This window comes from Pinus tabuliformis, chromosome 7 (genome assembly GCF_031772625.1).
Source record: "Pinus tabuliformis cultivar Carrire ecotype Pingquan chromosome 7, CPIR1, whole genome shotgun sequence".
Classification (NCBI taxonomy): Eukaryota; Viridiplantae; Streptophyta; class Pinopsida; order Pinales; family Pinaceae; genus Pinus; species Pinus tabuliformis.
The window spans coordinates 1,069,376,612-1,069,393,295 of record NC_142293.1 but is presented as its reverse complement, the minus strand read 5'-3'; the positions used below and the strand labels follow the sequence as shown (position 1 = coordinate 1,069,393,295).

Genomic DNA, 16,684 nt, shown 5'->3' with positions numbered 1-16,684 from the left:
TAATTCAAAATCATGTTCAATTAGTTCCTCACCCTGTAAATGTGATCCATGTTGTGTTGATGTAGAAGGCTTGGCCCTTTTCTCAACTTGAGAAGTAAACACGAGCCTTTTTCCTCTTTGATATATTCTCAGCACCTCAAGTTTAGGTGCCTTGGGAACCTCCTCTAATTTGCTTGATGACCCTACCTCCACCTGTTGTGTTGATGTGTCTTGGTGATGACTTGATGAAGTAGTTTCACGCCATTGCAAAGTTGTTTTAATAAAGGTATCACATGCCATGTTCCTTTCCACCAACTAATGGAGGACTACAATCTTTATTAAACTATTATGGAAAAGGCTAGGGTGATGCTCTTTTCCTTTCATTTGTACCTTCTCAGACATTTTGATAAGAATTCTACATAATTAATTACACATGTTGAGAGGTTTAAGAGCTATGAAATGCATTAGCATCCTAATGTGGTATCCATACAATCTCAAAAATCTTTCCTCACAGGTGAAAATTTTCATTACAACCTTCATCAATGGCAAATACGTTTCCAATAGGTACCTGAATGGAATGATGTGTGAATGTGCCTCTCTGTATGGTGATTTTAAGAAAGGTTTTTATTGCTCAAGGTCTAGGTTCATGCCTTTGAACCAATACCCCCCATGATTAGGTATCCCTGTGGCAAGAGAGATGGAAGCTATTGAGAATTTACATTAAATTCATGCTATGATGGCTTTTTCGCCTTTCAGATTGGTGGCAATCCAATTAGTGAGCTTCTCATGAAAACCTACTTCACCCACCCTTTGACAAAACCCTAGGTAGTTGACATCTTCAAAGCACTGTCTAATGAATGGTGAAGAGTTTATTTAATTGCATTTTGTAGGTTCATACCTCGCTCCCTCCTTTATGATGTTTTCTCTTTTCTGATGGTGAAGAATCTCCCTCCATTTTGATAACAACCCTAGATAACAGGAAAATGGAAATACAATGAGGAATGAGTGACATGATGAGATGAGGGAGTTAGGGAAGGGAGATTATGATAGGGGAATTTTGCGAGATGGATAGGGGTTGTAGAAAACTTAGGAAGTTTGAATGGAATGAAATGAGAGAGGGAGATGAGTAAGAGAATTTAAAAACAGTCCTACTAGGAAAATTGTTTAAATTGATAGGTATGAGCTAGGGTTTGTGAAAAGGTGAGGTAAACTGGAAGTAAATGAGTTTCTTTGTGAATGATATGGTGATTTATATATATACAGAGGTATGAAATAGCATTTTTTTATGTTTGAAATGTCCTATCTGAAAAAACCCACCATTTTCACTAGCTTTGAAGCATGAAATTCATATAAATCCTAGATGAACAAAACTCACCATTGCATTTGCTTCGCCCAAAGAAAAGAGAGAGAAAGATTATCATACTTACTTGTTGAATAGCTTAGAAGAGCAAAAATTCAGAATGAAAGCTCAGATTTGGAATTTGGTTGAGTTTTGGCAAGTTTCGGGCCACTCTATCCTCTGCACAATGCCGTAGACAAAAGCATGGCGTAGTTCACAGAAGCATGGCGCCGGGAGATTTTTGCCAAATTTAGCTAGAAAACCCGTGTTTTTTCACCAAAGGAGGAGAGAGCTCAATAAACAAAGGAGGTAAGGATGCAAATGAAATATGTTTGGGACCTTTGGGCTTTTATAGGCATAGTATGATCTTCTTTTGAGTGAAAATGGGCCCCACATACCTTTTCAAAACATGACTTTCACTCTTTTTGAACTTGGCCACTTTGGAGACTTGAAATCTGAACTTCTTTTGGAACCTTGAGACTGTAACCATGAAGCACTTATGAAATCTCATAAAAATTTATTGAAAAGAGTTGCTTATCACAACTCATCCTATGTCGGATTTTATGCATGAAATGAAGATGGACCTTGAAACCCTAATGACCTAATGAAGACATTAGACTGAGTGAAATGCTGATGATGATGACTGATATGATGAAGACATTCTCTTTATGATGATACACTCATCTGAGTGATGTAAGCGACTGGCATGTGATATTTTTGAGAAAATAGAAATAAACCTAGACAAACTAACCAGTGACCAAATTTTATTCTGAAAACCTAGTGACATGATAAAATTTGACCTTGAGACCCCTAACAAACTTGGTAAAAGCATATTTTATCACTGGTGACAGGAAAAAATGACTGACACTAACAAAGGTAATAAAATATTATATTTTGAAATAAAAATAAACGTTGTTACTGCCACTTAAAATAATCATTAATATTATTCCAACTTCGAACTTAACCATAAATACTCTGTCTTATCAATGAATTTGGCCATAAGCCCATCATAATTCAAAATTCACCACTCATCATTGTGCAGCTACTCCACTCCATAAACCCTGTTCCATTGGAAATTTCTCCCTCGTCCATACCCTATTTTTGAAACCATTTTCGCTCCATAACCTTGTCAAAAGTAGTTGTGGGTTAAGACTTCTCCAACATGGACGTTATTGTGAGGATAGATCTAGTAGGGAATAAATTCATGGAAGGTTATCCAAAAATTAGACAGATGTTATAGCAAACACAATGGTTGGAGTTTATAGATAAATTTAAGGGCCATGACAAAGAATTTACAAAGTCCTTTTCCCGAGCATTCGATGGAGTTAAGGCAGAAATCGTGCTACCTATGGTTGGTGAAAGATCGTTCAAGAACAGAGGAATTGAAGCAAGTGAATGGAGAACATTTCTCAAAAACCCAGGTATGCTTACTTTAGTCTTTAAGAAATCCATTCCAAGTATAGATCTTAAAAACAAATGGAGAAATTTATTGTTGGTCATTCAAAAATTTATTACTTGTGAAGGCAGATTTGGCAATATGTTTTTCTATCATGTACATTTGATGATATATTTCCTTAAGGGGAATGAGATTAATTTGCCTTATTTCTTACTCCTTAGTCTAAAGAAAATGACCAGTAACACTCAGAGAAAAATACAATCTATTGAGAAATCCATATATCATCACAGTATGATAAAAATGCTAATTGAAGCCCACCTAAAAAATATAGGAGATGATTGGGAAATTTTCTTATTCAGAAACCAATTCAAAGAGGTAGAACAGGAAGAAACCAAGAGCAAAATAAAAAGAAGTAGAAGAAGGTTATCTATAAACCCTAACGATAACCTACCTCCACAACAAGAGCAACCCTCAGAGGATGAAAATCCTCTTGCTTATGTCTTTGAAAATCTCAAAAAAAAGAATGTTAGAAGAAAGAAAGTCAATGATAAGGAAGAAAGCACACCTCAAAGAAAAACCGAGGAAACAGAGAAAGAAAAGACAAAACAAAGGAAAATTCAAAAGAAAATTCCTCTTAATAAGACCTCATCCATTGTAAGGAGGAGGGCAAGACTCAATAAAACAATGAAGGAACCATCTCAACAGTCCACAAAATTTTTCAATCTGAAGGAAGAAGAAGAGCCAAGGGCTCCATCACCAACTATTTTGTCACCAATTTCTAGTCCAGCAAGGAGAACACCCAAAATCAAACTGGTCCAACAGGAAATATATGATTATATAGAATATTTGGAAAAGAGAGTTAGAGAAAAGGCCACTACATCCTCTTCAAATCAGGAAAAATAAATCCATTATGATATTCCACAAGAACCACTAATTATAAATACTCTCAAACGGGATATTTATGAATTGGAGACACTAAACAAGCCCCTAAAACAGGAGCATGAAACATTGAAAGTGTAGAATGAAATACAGAGAACCAAGAATGAAAACATTCTCTTACGTCTTGGTCAATGGTACGAAAATAATAAGAAGTTGAATGAAAAGAACAAATCCCTTAAGAGAAAATTCATAAGTCTAAAGTATAAGATTATGATGAGGAAACCAAGAATGGCAATCACAAAAAAGAAAGCAAGGAAAACAAATCTAGATGTTTTGGCTCAAGTATCTGAAGAAGTTTGTTAACAGGAAGGGATCATCAATTTTTAAATTTCTCGATCTCTATCTTTCCACTGCTCGCCATCTTCTTTCACCACCAGAATCGATCTCGCGTATCTCCCACTGAACAGGGTCTACCATAGGCCCGAGAAAAACCCCTCAGCAATAAAGGTGTCCCATTGAAGCCAAAACAACTCTGATACCTAATGTAGGTTTTAACCCCGTACAGAAATTACCTACATACGAATTCTAAAACACAGAAAATAAAAAATGCGAGAGCATAACACATAAAACACATATACACAGAGATTTTCCCCTAGATCCCAAAACCGGGACTACTAGCTTGATTTTTCATTATATTCCTTTCAAAGTTATAATACATATTTATACATGCCAAAGCATCCAATACCATGGATTGAAAAACAATTACGTCCAAAACCATGGACCGAAAACCATCACGTCCAAAAAAACGTGCAAAAATCATGCACAAAACCATAGGTGGGTCTGCCCAACCTAACATAGGTTCCAAAACCAAAATTTTCCGGGGCACTACCTCGGACCCCATAAAGTGGGGTTACAAGTGCCCCTCAAACCCCCTGTGACCCCCCCCGCCCACCAACTACACAATCGGTGCAACGAAAGGGGGCTCCGTCCCCCCTCTAACCCCCCGGTTAACTAATTGGGCTAGTCGTGGAAAGAATATAACACAACCAAACATTCTCCCACTTGTTGTTTTCTTTCCACAGGGGGCCATAAGAGAGCTTATTCATTTTTCTAGCCCTGAAACACCCATTGTCTCTCTACATCAAGAGAACTTCTCAGAGCTCATAGATTTTGTCAACGCATCTGCAGTATTATTCAAAGTTTCCACCTTTACCAGCAACACCTTTTTTTCTTCTACCATATCCCTCACAAAGTGATACTGAACATCAATGTGCTTTGTCTTTGAATGATATGCGGGGTTCTTTTCCAAGAAAATTGAACTTTGGCTATCACAGTCTATCCTTATAGCTCCCTGTACTAACCCCATACTTGAATACAATCTCTGCAACCAAATTGCTTCCTTTCTTGCATGAGTGGCTGCCATGTATTCTGCCTCTGTAGTTGATAGTGCCACTACAGATTGTTTCTTACTCATCCAACTGACTGCACCTCCAAATAAGTTAAACACATACCCACTTGTAGATCTTCTCTAATCTAGATCTCCTACCCAGTCTGCATCAACAAAGCCACGAATATCCAATATTCTGTCCAATCCTGATCTTCTTTGGTAGCACAAACCATAATCACTAGTGCCTTGCAAATACCTGAAAACCTGCTTCACTACTATCCAGTGCTCCTTCCCTGGTTTTGACATAAACCTGCTCAATACTCCCACTGCATGTGCAATGTCTGGTCTAGTACAGACCATTGCATACATAAGGCTATCGACTACACTTGCATATGGAACACGGGACATGTCCTCTTCCTCTTTTTGTGTCTTGGGACACTGTTCAGCAGATAACCATACACCTAAAGGAATAGGAACCTTCACCGGTTTACTATCCTGCATATTAAACCTCTGCAATATTATCTCGACATACTTCCTCTGCCTTAACCAGAGCTTCCTCTTTGCCTGATCTCTTTTAATTTCCATGCCCAAAATATATTTTTCAGCACCAAGATCTTTCATGTCGAATTTGGAGGAAAATTGGGTCTTCAAATCCTGGATAATTTCTTTGTCATTTCCAACTAGCAACATATCATCCACATACAAGAGCAGATAAATAACATGGTCACCAATTAATTTAAAATACACACAATGATATACTTTTCTCCTAGTGAAGCCAAGTCTCCATGTAAATGTATCAAATTTCTAATACCACATCCTTGGTGACTGTTTTAACCCATACAGAGACTTCTTTAACTTGCATACCAGCTCTTTCTTACCCTTCACCGCAAAGCCTTCAGTTTGCTTCATGTATATTTCCTCTTCCAGATCCCTGTTGTTATCTCAAAATCAGGTCCTGGAAGGCTGCAGACTAGGAAGACTTCAAGTAACTGTTTCAGACCAATCTTTTAGCTAAGGCTTAGCCTCCTTAGCCTGAGAGGGCTCTCTCAAAGGGTTTAAGATTTGTGATTGTGATTGAGATGGCTAACTCTTTTATGTAACAAATAGGAATGAGGCTGGTAAAATCTAAATTAACAAGCATCCATTGGGCTCATGGAGTCATATATCATTTAGCATCAACAGTGAATTGGTTTTGCAATGAAATCAAGGCATTCAGACTTCAATATATATAAGGTACAGTAGACACGACAAGGACAACATATGAGTACATGAAAGAAGTTAGAACACATCATGTGATTTCCAAGTAATCAATTACTCATAAAACTGTAAATAACATAAAAGACAACAAGAGGAATGCATATACTGAAGTCACTATGATTCTTGAGCAGCAAAAAACCATCACTCTATTACTAAAGGAACAAAGTTTTTACATAAGCTTCACAACAGGATTTTTACATAAACTTCCAACCTTTATTACATTTCCCATCTTTCTATATATAGAGTTCCTCCTTCTACATCAAAGGAACTCGAGAACTACTTCTAATGACACCTATTTAGCTTTTAACTGCCTATTAAATATAACAAACTTCCACTAGACCTTCTAGACTTCTAAATCAAATAGGACTCTAATTCCATAACAGCCTTGGTCTACAATCATCCTCGTTCTCTGAAATTTGGTTCCCTTCTGGTGGTGGTTGTGATGGACCTTCAAGGCTTAATGTTGTTCTTCAATGTCACATGTTTTTCAATGCCCTGAAACATAGGAAACTACCCCTTCTGTATCGGTCTTTAGTTTGCCTCAAGATGATCGGATCCAACGAAGTACATCCTTTATCCTTTAATTACCCAAAATGGAGCTGACTGCCACGTCCTTGATGTGATGTCCACCATTTTCACGCGTGGAAGCCAAAATTCTTGCAAACTGTTCCAGGTATCCTGAAGTGTGGTAAATATGCTCACTTTATGATAAAAATCTAAAGTGAGATTCGTATGCATATTATCTCCACCTGTCTTGACCTGGTTGAATCTTAATAGCTTCAGCTGATACCTTGCATACCTTGTAGACATTCACCTTTCAAAATTCCCGCTCATATTCAAAACCAGTTAATTGAAATTGGACTGTTTAGCTTCAGCAGTTTCGTAGCATGCTACGAAACTGCTGAGCTTTAGTCATCACCTTCAGCATATGTCTCCACATAACACCAATCAGGAATATATGTTGTGCCAACCATTAATGAGAGATTACACGCAGGATTCTGGACTGCTGCAGCAACAAACCTATCTGATGCCTAGTCAATTAAAAGGGTTGCAATAATGCCTTCATTTATCTGAGATTTCCTCAGAATACCATCTGGATCACATGTCTCAAACCAACCAATCTGCCAACCAGGAATCATCCATTTCCTCGATATGCTCCCAAGAGTAATTACTGGTACAGTTGATGCAAAGAATCCCATTGGAATGAATGGCTTCTTATCAAAGACAATATGAGCATATACTTCATCTGAGATTATTAACAAACCTAACCTTTTAGCTGTCTCTACAACCTTAGCTAAATGATCATGGGTAAAAGTAGTGCCGCATGGGTTGCTTGGATTGATAATAACCATTGCCACTATGTTGCTATCTGCAATTGTATGAAGTTGATCTAGATTGATTTCCCAACCCTTTCTGGAACTAAATCATATGCCTTGCTTCAATTCCTTTGTATGCCATTAATGCTTCATATGCTGGAAATCATGGTCTTGGGAGGAGAATATTTGTGACTTCACGAGCCAAAACTGAGAGAACCAAATCAATTGCTTGTGAACAGCCATAAGTCAGGTAAACATCATCCTCAGAAAGCTTAAAGGGAAACTCACGAGAAATATAATCTACAATCACATCATCGTTATCTCCTGATACATGCCTCCAGAAGTCGAATAGCCATGTATTAAAGAATGAAATGCATGTGTATTGGGGTGATATCTCAAGGTCGTCATCTTCTTGTAAGCTTTCTGGGCATAATTCATTAGGTGTGCCTTGCAGAAGAAGTGGATGACTGAATTCGAATCATGTGTCCCAACGGTAACTTGTTGGTTGTCATTAATTTCATTTAACAAACGGGCCACCAAAATCAGTTTACTTTCCTTTGCAACTTCATTGATCTGTGATTGACAGCTATTACTAAAGGAAAAGACCTTTGCCTCTCTCATCTCCTTGGAGAGGTTCAGAGCACCATACAGATCCTTATTTGCAAAACGTGACTCAGTAAGAGCATCATAACAGCTCCCATCAAGCTGAAGCCCTGCTTTCCTGACCTCCTTGAGAAGTATAGAGACCTCCATCGGTCGCTAGGCTTTACAATAAGTTTTCAAGAGAGAAGAGTACACCCCAATACCAACTGGAATCTCGGCTGCATTCATCTCAACAATAATATCATGTGTCGGTTCTCCATGACTGCTGACTTCGACCAGGGACTGTGCTTGTAACTTCTCGGCCTTGAAAGGCATCGGAGAACAAATGTGCTCCTATATAGGACCAACTTTTGAATTTGTGTAACATTGGCACCGCCCTGATTGTCCTCTATAAAAATGGTCAAACTACGAACATTTTAGAATTTTACATACTTCAAGACAATTGGTTTTCCCTCAAGATTATCTGGTGATAAAACCACGGTATGATGTATCACTTGGAGGAAGTCATTACATTGCTAGACCCCATATGCTCCTTATTTGCAAATAGTTTTACTGTCTTTGGACCTTCCTCGGTAAGACCTTTAATTACCAAAGAATGCAATTTGATAATTTGAGTGAATGGTATATAGATCAGTAGCTGCTCATCTACCTCACGGTAAAGCCCATCATCTTCCCTGTAGCCCTATTTTATTGCATTTACGATGGATTAAATCCAGAACCCTTACAAAGCCGCAGAAGAATGTTTGTTACTGCAACCCAAACCGATTATCAAATGCTGAAAGAAATGCGCCAAGCATCCTTTCCGCCACTACTTCATTTCTTTCAACGGCATCCTCTATTGCACGTAATTGTAACCTATGGGGCACAATAATACAAATGTCAGAACCTTGGACAATGTAATCCCATGTAATCGAAGACTTTCTTTCCAAATCAAAAGAGCGACTTGATGCAAGACTGTCAGGAGAAGTGGGGATACGGGACATTTGTAGTTGATTACTTTTCAAAATTGTCGCATCATTAAAACTAATTTCGAGATATTCAAGTAATATCCCAATTTTAGCATCCTCTGAGAATATTGACTGAACTTGCACCAAACACTCAACACCATCAGCAAGGCCAGCAGATAGATTTAAATGCTCTATTTCAACAGCAATAACAAGCTCCTTAGGATATCTTTCTGTTCTTCAAGGCATTTTGCAAATTAGAAACAAAGGAAGGTGTCAAGAGCTTGTTCTTCCCAGAAGTCATACTGCCGGATTGATCACAAATCGAAACCAGAATCGAAAGTTTCAGTCTCTAATAGAGAATTTTCAGATTTGGTTTCGAATGAAATCCCAATTTGAATAGTACAGGCAAGAATCAAATTTGGAGGTTACAGAAAACGCGTCAAGACCAACTTGTAAGACCTTGCACATGCTATCCCCGTAAAATTCTTGCAGAAAATATGACAGCTGGGGTGAGATTAGCTATGGATCAGCGCGAATTCCCGATTTCGTAGCGCAGTTAGTGCAAAATCGGTGTTTTGCGCTATGAAATCACCTAGACCGAGGTTTCTGCGCTATGAACTTTGAAATAGGATTTACATATGGAGCTTAGGTGTGGTGTAAGACCAGCGATGGACTAAGACAGAGAATTGACCCCATTTGACATCCTAACAAGACTCTAAAACAAGATGAAAAGACTAAGCCCAAAACTGACACCAATCCTTTGAAAAATTTAAAAAATTGATGTTCAGAATTTAAACTATTTTTTCTTGAGTGATAACAGGTGGCTCCACTTGGGATAGTGTGCCCCTGTGGTACACTAAGAATATGCAGGTCCAGTGCTTTATCTTTTTATGACAAACGGAAATTTGCTTGACAAGCATTCTCTTCAAGCTTCTTGGGCCTTCACCTCGGGCTTAAGCTTGATGATCACTGTATGAGAAAGAAATCTATATCTACTAAAACATGCTCAGTCAACCTTGAGCTTATTTGCATTTTCCTACTTACCTACCCTATCGATTTCAAACTTCTTTCAGCTCAATCAATGTGAAATTTCCAATGTAGCCAATCATTTGTCTTATCTGATATTTGATTTCTTTGACTGCATCGGAGTTCAGAGCCACTATGATATTGTGATGACCACTGCCACTGATATTGCCTCTGATCTTCATAGAAAAGCTGAAACACTTGAGAGTAAAACTCTTCCATGTATTTAGCTATAGGATCCCAGAATACATGCTCAGCTTGATGATTCTTGTAACTTTCCGACTGTGAAAACTAATATTCAGTAACAGTGTACTCTTCCTCAAACGTGAAAGAGAAAGGAAGCAACACTCTCTCCTTGTGTTCTGCCATAGAAAGCTTCTGAAAATAATGATCATGATTATAAAGACTATGTGATTATATTTGACCTTGCAAACCTTCAATGTCTTTCTCAATTTCCTTAGCAACTTCATCCAAAAATTTCATCTTATCTTCTGTCTTGCAGTCAAATGATTTTAGATAAGAAGACAAGGACAAAGAAAAATTTTCAACTATTTCTTCATTAATATGATGATCATTCCACTGTTTGAAACTTTGAATTGAAGGAGAGTTTGCCACCACCTCTTATCTATCTATCCATTCCTCCAAAAACATAAACCAAAAATCTTCAAATGACTTAATGGATTTGGCAGGAAAACTTTCAATCCACCGTTTACATTTCCCTTGAAATGAATCATAGAACAACATAATGCAAACATCCTCATGTTTAACTCTAAGAAGCTCGGTAAAATCACAGAAATATGATATATGCTTCAAAGTTAAACTCAAATCTTCTCCATTGAATTTTGGACCATTCCTTAGAAAATATGCATCTTTGGGAAAATGATTTTGGAAACCGTGAATTCCTGAAAAATTTATGCATGCATACCTTGAAATAAGAATGGTAGCATCTGGGTTCTTCATAACTCCAGTGGAATCACCATGAATCTATGAATTCTGAATTCTTCAACAATGGAGTCGCCAAGGTAGATTTGCAGCCTCGAAAATTCTTCTGAGCTCCTGCTACCTTCAGAAGTTCAGTCTCTTGATTTCGGGAATGAATAATCTTCAGACTCCCGGCAGACGCACCAAAATGTTATCTCAAAATCAGGCCCTGGAAGGCTGCAGACCAGGAAGACTTCAAGTAACTGTTTCAGACCAATCTTTTAGCTAAGGCTTAGCCTCCTTAGCCTGAGAGGGCTCTCTCAAAGGGTTTAAGATTTGTGATTGTGATTGAGATGGCTAACTCTTTTATGTAACAAATAGGAATGAGGCTGGTAAAATCTAAATTAACAAGCATCCATTGGGCTCATGGAGTCATATATCATTTAGCATCAACAGTGAATTGGTTTTACAATGAAATCAAGGCATTCAGACTTCAATATATATAAGGTACAGTAGACACGACAAGGACAGCATATGAGTACATGAAAGAAGTTAGAGCACAGCATGTGATTTCCATGTAATCAAGTACTCATAAAACTGTAAATAACATAAAAGACAACAAGAGGAATGCATATACTGAAGTCACTATGATTCTTGAGCAGCAAAAAACCATCACTATATTACTAAAGGAACATAGTTTTTACATAAGCTTCACAACGGGCTTTTTACATAAACTTCCAACCTTTATTACATTTCCCATCTTTCTATATATAGAGTTCTTCCTTCTACATCAAAGGAACTCGAGAACTACTTCTAATGACACCTATTTAGCTTTTAACTGCCTATTAAATATAACAAACTTCCACTAGACCTTCTAGACTTCTAAATAAAATAGGACTCTAATTCCATAATAGCCTTGGTCTACAATCATCCTCGTTCTCTGACATCCGGTTCCCTTCTGGTGGTGGCTGTGATGGACCTTCAAGGCTTCATGTTGTTCTTCAATGTCACATGTTTTTCAATGCCCTAAAACATAGGAAACTACCCCTTGTGTACCGGTCTTTAATTTTCCTCAATATGTTCAGATCCAACGAAGTACATCCTTTATCCTTTAATTACCCAAAATGGAGCTGAATGCCACGTCCTTGATGTGCCGTCCACCGTTTTCATGCGTGGAAGCCAAAATTCTTGCAAACTGTTCCAAATATCCTGAAGTGTGGTAAATATGCTCACTTTATGATAAAAACCTAAAGTGAGATTCGTATGCATATTATCTCCACCTGTCTTGACCTGGTTTATTCTTAATAGCTTCAGTTGATACCTTGCATACCTTGTAGACATTCACCTTTCAAAATTCCCACTCATATTCAAAACCGGTTAACTGAAATTGGACTGTTTAGCTTCAGCAGTTTCGTAGCGCGCTACGAAACTACTGAGCTTTAGTCATCACCTTCAGCGTATGTCTCCACATAACACCAATCAGGAATATCTCTTGTGCCAACCATTAATGAGAGATTACACACAGGATTCTGGACCGCTGCAGCAACAAACCTCTCTGGTGCCTAGTCAATTAAAAGGGTTGCAATAATGCCTTCAGTTATCTGAGATTTCCTCAGAATACCATCTGGATCACATGTCTCAAACCAACCAATCCGCCAACCAGGAATCATCCATTTCCTCGATATGCTCCCAAGAGTAATTACTGGTACAGTTGATGCAAAGAATCCCATTGGAATGAATGGCTTCTTATCAAAGACAATATGAGCATATACTTCATCTGAGATTATTAACAAACCTAACCTTTTAGCTGTCTCTGCAACCTTAGCTAAATGATCATGGGTAAAAGTAGTGCCGCATGGGTTGCTTGGATTGATAATAACCATTGCCACTGTGTTGCTGTTTGCAATTGTATGACATTGATCTAGATTGATTTCCCAACCCCTTTCTGGAACTAAATCATAATGCCTTGCTTCAATGCCTTTGTATGCCATTAATGCTTCATATGCTAGAAATCCTGGTCTTGGGAGGATAATATTTGCGCCTTCACGAGCCAAAACTGAGAGAACCAAATCAATTGCTTGTGAACAGCCATAAGTCAGGTAAACATCATCCTCAGACAGCTTAAAGGGCAACTCACGAGAAAGATAATCTACAATCACATCATCGTTATCTCCTGATACATGCCTCCAGAAGTCGAATAGCCATGTATTAAAGAATGAAATGTATGTGTGTTGGGGTGATATCTCAAGGTTGTCATCTTCTTGTAAGCTTTCTGGGCATCATTCATTAGGTGTGCCTTGCAGAAGAAGTGGATGACTGAATTCCAATCATGTGTCCCAACAGTAACTTGTTGGTTGTCATTAATTTCATTTAACAAACGGGCCACCAAAATCGGTTTACTTTCCTTTGCAACTTCATTGATCTGTGATTGACAGCTATTACTAAAGGAAAAGACCTTTGCCTCTCTCATCTCCTTGGAGAGGTTCAGAGCACCATACAGATCCTTATTTGCAAAAAGTGACTCAATAAGAGCATCATAACAGCTCCCATCAAGCTGAAGCCCTGCTTTCCTGACCTCCTTGAGAAGTACAGAGACCTCCATCAGTCGCTGGGCTTTACAATAAGTTTTCAAGAGAGAAGAGTAAACCCCAATACCAACTGGAATCTCGGCTGCATTCATCTCAACAATAATATCATGTGTCGATTCTACATACTGCTGACTTCGACCAGGGACTGTGCTTGTAACTTCTCAGCCTTGAAAGGCATCGGAGAACAAATGTGCTCCTATATAGGACCAGCTTTTGAATTTGTGTAACGTCAGCACCGCCCTAATTGTCCTCTATAAAAATGGTCAAACTGCGAACATTCTGGAATTTTACATACTTCAAGACAATTGGTTTTCCCTCAAGATTATCTGGTTATAAAACCACTGTATCACTTGGAGGAAAGTCATTACATTGCTAGACCCCATATGCTCCTTATTTGCAAATAGTTTTACTGTCTTTGGACCTTCCTCGGTAAGACCTTTAATTACCAAAGAATGCAATTTGATAATTTGAGTGAATGGTATATAGATCAGTAGCTGCTCATCTACCTCACTCTCAGGGTAAAGCCCATCATCTTCCCTCTAGCCCTATTTTATTACATTTACGATGGATTAAATCCAGAACCCTTACAAAGCCGCAGAAGAATGTTTGTTACTGGAACCCAAACCGATTATCAAATGCTAAAAGCAATGCGCCAGGCATCCTTTCCGTTGCTACTTCATTTCTTTCAATGACATCCTCTATTGCACATAATTGTAACCTATGGGGCACAATAATACAAATGTCAGAAACTTGGACAATGTAATCCCATGTAATCGAAGACTTGCTTTCCAAATCAAAAGAGCGACTTGATGCAAGACTGTCAGGAGAAGTGGGGATGCGGGACATTTGTAGTCGATTACTTTTCAAAACTGTCGCATCATTAAAACTAATTTCGAGATATTTAAGTAATATCCCAATTTTAGCATCCTCTGAGAATACTGATTGAACTTGCACCAAACACTCAACACCGTCAGCAAGGCCAGCAAACAGATTTAAATGCTCTATGTCAAAAGCAATAACAAGCTCCTTAGGATATCTTTCTGTTCTTCAAGACATTTTGCAAATTAGAAGCAAAGGACGGTGTCAAGAGCCCGTTCTTCCCAGAAGTCATACTGCCGGATTGATCACAAGTCGAAACCAGAATCGGAAGTTTCGGTCTCTAATAGAGAATTTTTAGATTTGGTTTCGGATGAAATCCCGATTTGAATAGTACAGGCAAGAATCAAATTTGGAGGTTACAGAACACGCGTCAAGACCGACATGTAAGACCTTGCATATGCTATCCCCGTAAACTTCTTGCAGAAAATATGACAGTTGGGGTGAGATTAGCTATGGATCAGCGCGAATTCCCGATTTCGTAGCGCAGTTAGTGCAAAATTGGTGTTTTGCACTACGAAATCACCTAGACCGAGGTTTCTGCGCTATGAACTTTGAAATAGGATTTACATATGGAGCTTAGGTGTGGTGTGAGACCAGTGATGGACTAAGACAAAATTGACCCCATTTAACATCCTAACAAGACTCTAAAACAAGATGAAAAGAATAAGACCAAAACTGACACCAATCCTTTGACAAATTTAAAAAATTGATGTTCAGAATTTAAACTATTTTTTCTTGAGTGATAATAGGTGGCTCCACTTGGGATAGTGTGCCCCTGTGGTACACTAAGAACATGCAGGTCCAGTGCTTTATCTTTTTATGACAAATGGAAATTTGCTTGACAAGCATTCTCTTCAAGCTTCTTGGGCCTTCACCTCGGGCTTAAGCTCGATGATCACTGTATGAGAAAGAAATCTATATCTACTAAAACATGCTCAGTCAACCTTGAGCTTATTTGCATTTTCCTACCTACCTACCCTATCAATTTCAAACTTCTTTCAGCTCAACCAATGTGAAATTTCCAATGTAGCCAATCATTTGTCTTATCTGATATTTTATTTCTTTGACTGCATCGGAGTTCAGAGCCACTATGATATTGTGATGACCACTGCCACTGATATTGCATCTGATCTTCATAGAAAAGCTGAAACACTGGAGAGTAAAAATCTTCCATGTATTTAGCTATAGGATCCTGAATACATGCTCAGCTTGATGATTCTTGTAACTTTCTGGCTGTGCAAACTGATCTTCAATAACAGTGTACTCTTCCTCAATCATGAAAGAGAAAGGAAGCAACACTCTCTCCTTGTGTTCTGCCATAGAAAGCTTCTGAAAATAATGATCATGATTATGAAGACTATGTGATTATATTTGACCTTGTAAATCTTCAATGTCTTTCTCAATGTCCTTAGCAACTTCATCCAAAAATTTCATCTTATCTTCTGTCTTGCAGTCAAACGATTTTAGATAAGAAGACAAGGACAAAGAAAAATTTTCAACTATTTCTTCATTAATATGATGATCATTCCACTGTTTGAAACTTTGAATTGAATGAGAGTTTGCCACCACCTCTGATCTATCTATCCATTCCTCCAAAACATAAACCAAAAGTCTTCAAAGACTTAAGGGATTTGGCGAGAAAACTTTCAATCCACTGTTTACATTTCCCTTGAAATGAATCATAGAACAACATAATGCAAACATCCTCATGTTTAACTCTAAGAAGCTCGGTGAAATCACAAAAATCTGATATATGCTTCAAAGTTAAACTCAAATCTTCTCCATTGAATTTTGGACCATTCCTTAGAAAATATGCATCTTTGGGAAAATGATTTGGGAAACCGTGAATTCCTAAAAAAATTATGCATGCATACCTTGAAATAAGAATGGTAGCATCTGGGTTCTTCATAACTCCAATGGAATCACCATGAATCTATGAATTCTGAATTCTTCAACAATGGAGTCGCCAAGGTAGATTTGCAGCCTCGAAAATTATTCTGAGCTCCTGCTACCTTCAGAAGTTCAGTCTCTTGATTTCGGGAATGAATAATCTTCAGACTCCCGGCAGACGCACCAAAATGTTATCTCAAAATCAGGCCCTGGAAGGCTGCAGACCAGGAAGACTTCAAGTAACATTTTCAGACCAATCTTTTAGCTAAGGCTTAGCCTC

At 38.1% G+C, this 16,684-nt stretch overlaps 1 pseudogene; it reads right to left on the bottom strand.

Annotated features, from left to right (window-relative positions):
* Nucleotides 1-12,609: 12,609 nt before the first annotated feature.
* Nucleotides 12,610-13,727, bottom strand: LOC149251310 (putative aminotransferase TAT2 pseudogene; annotated as a pseudogene).
* Between the last annotated feature and the right edge of the window lie 2,957 nt (nt 13,728-16,684).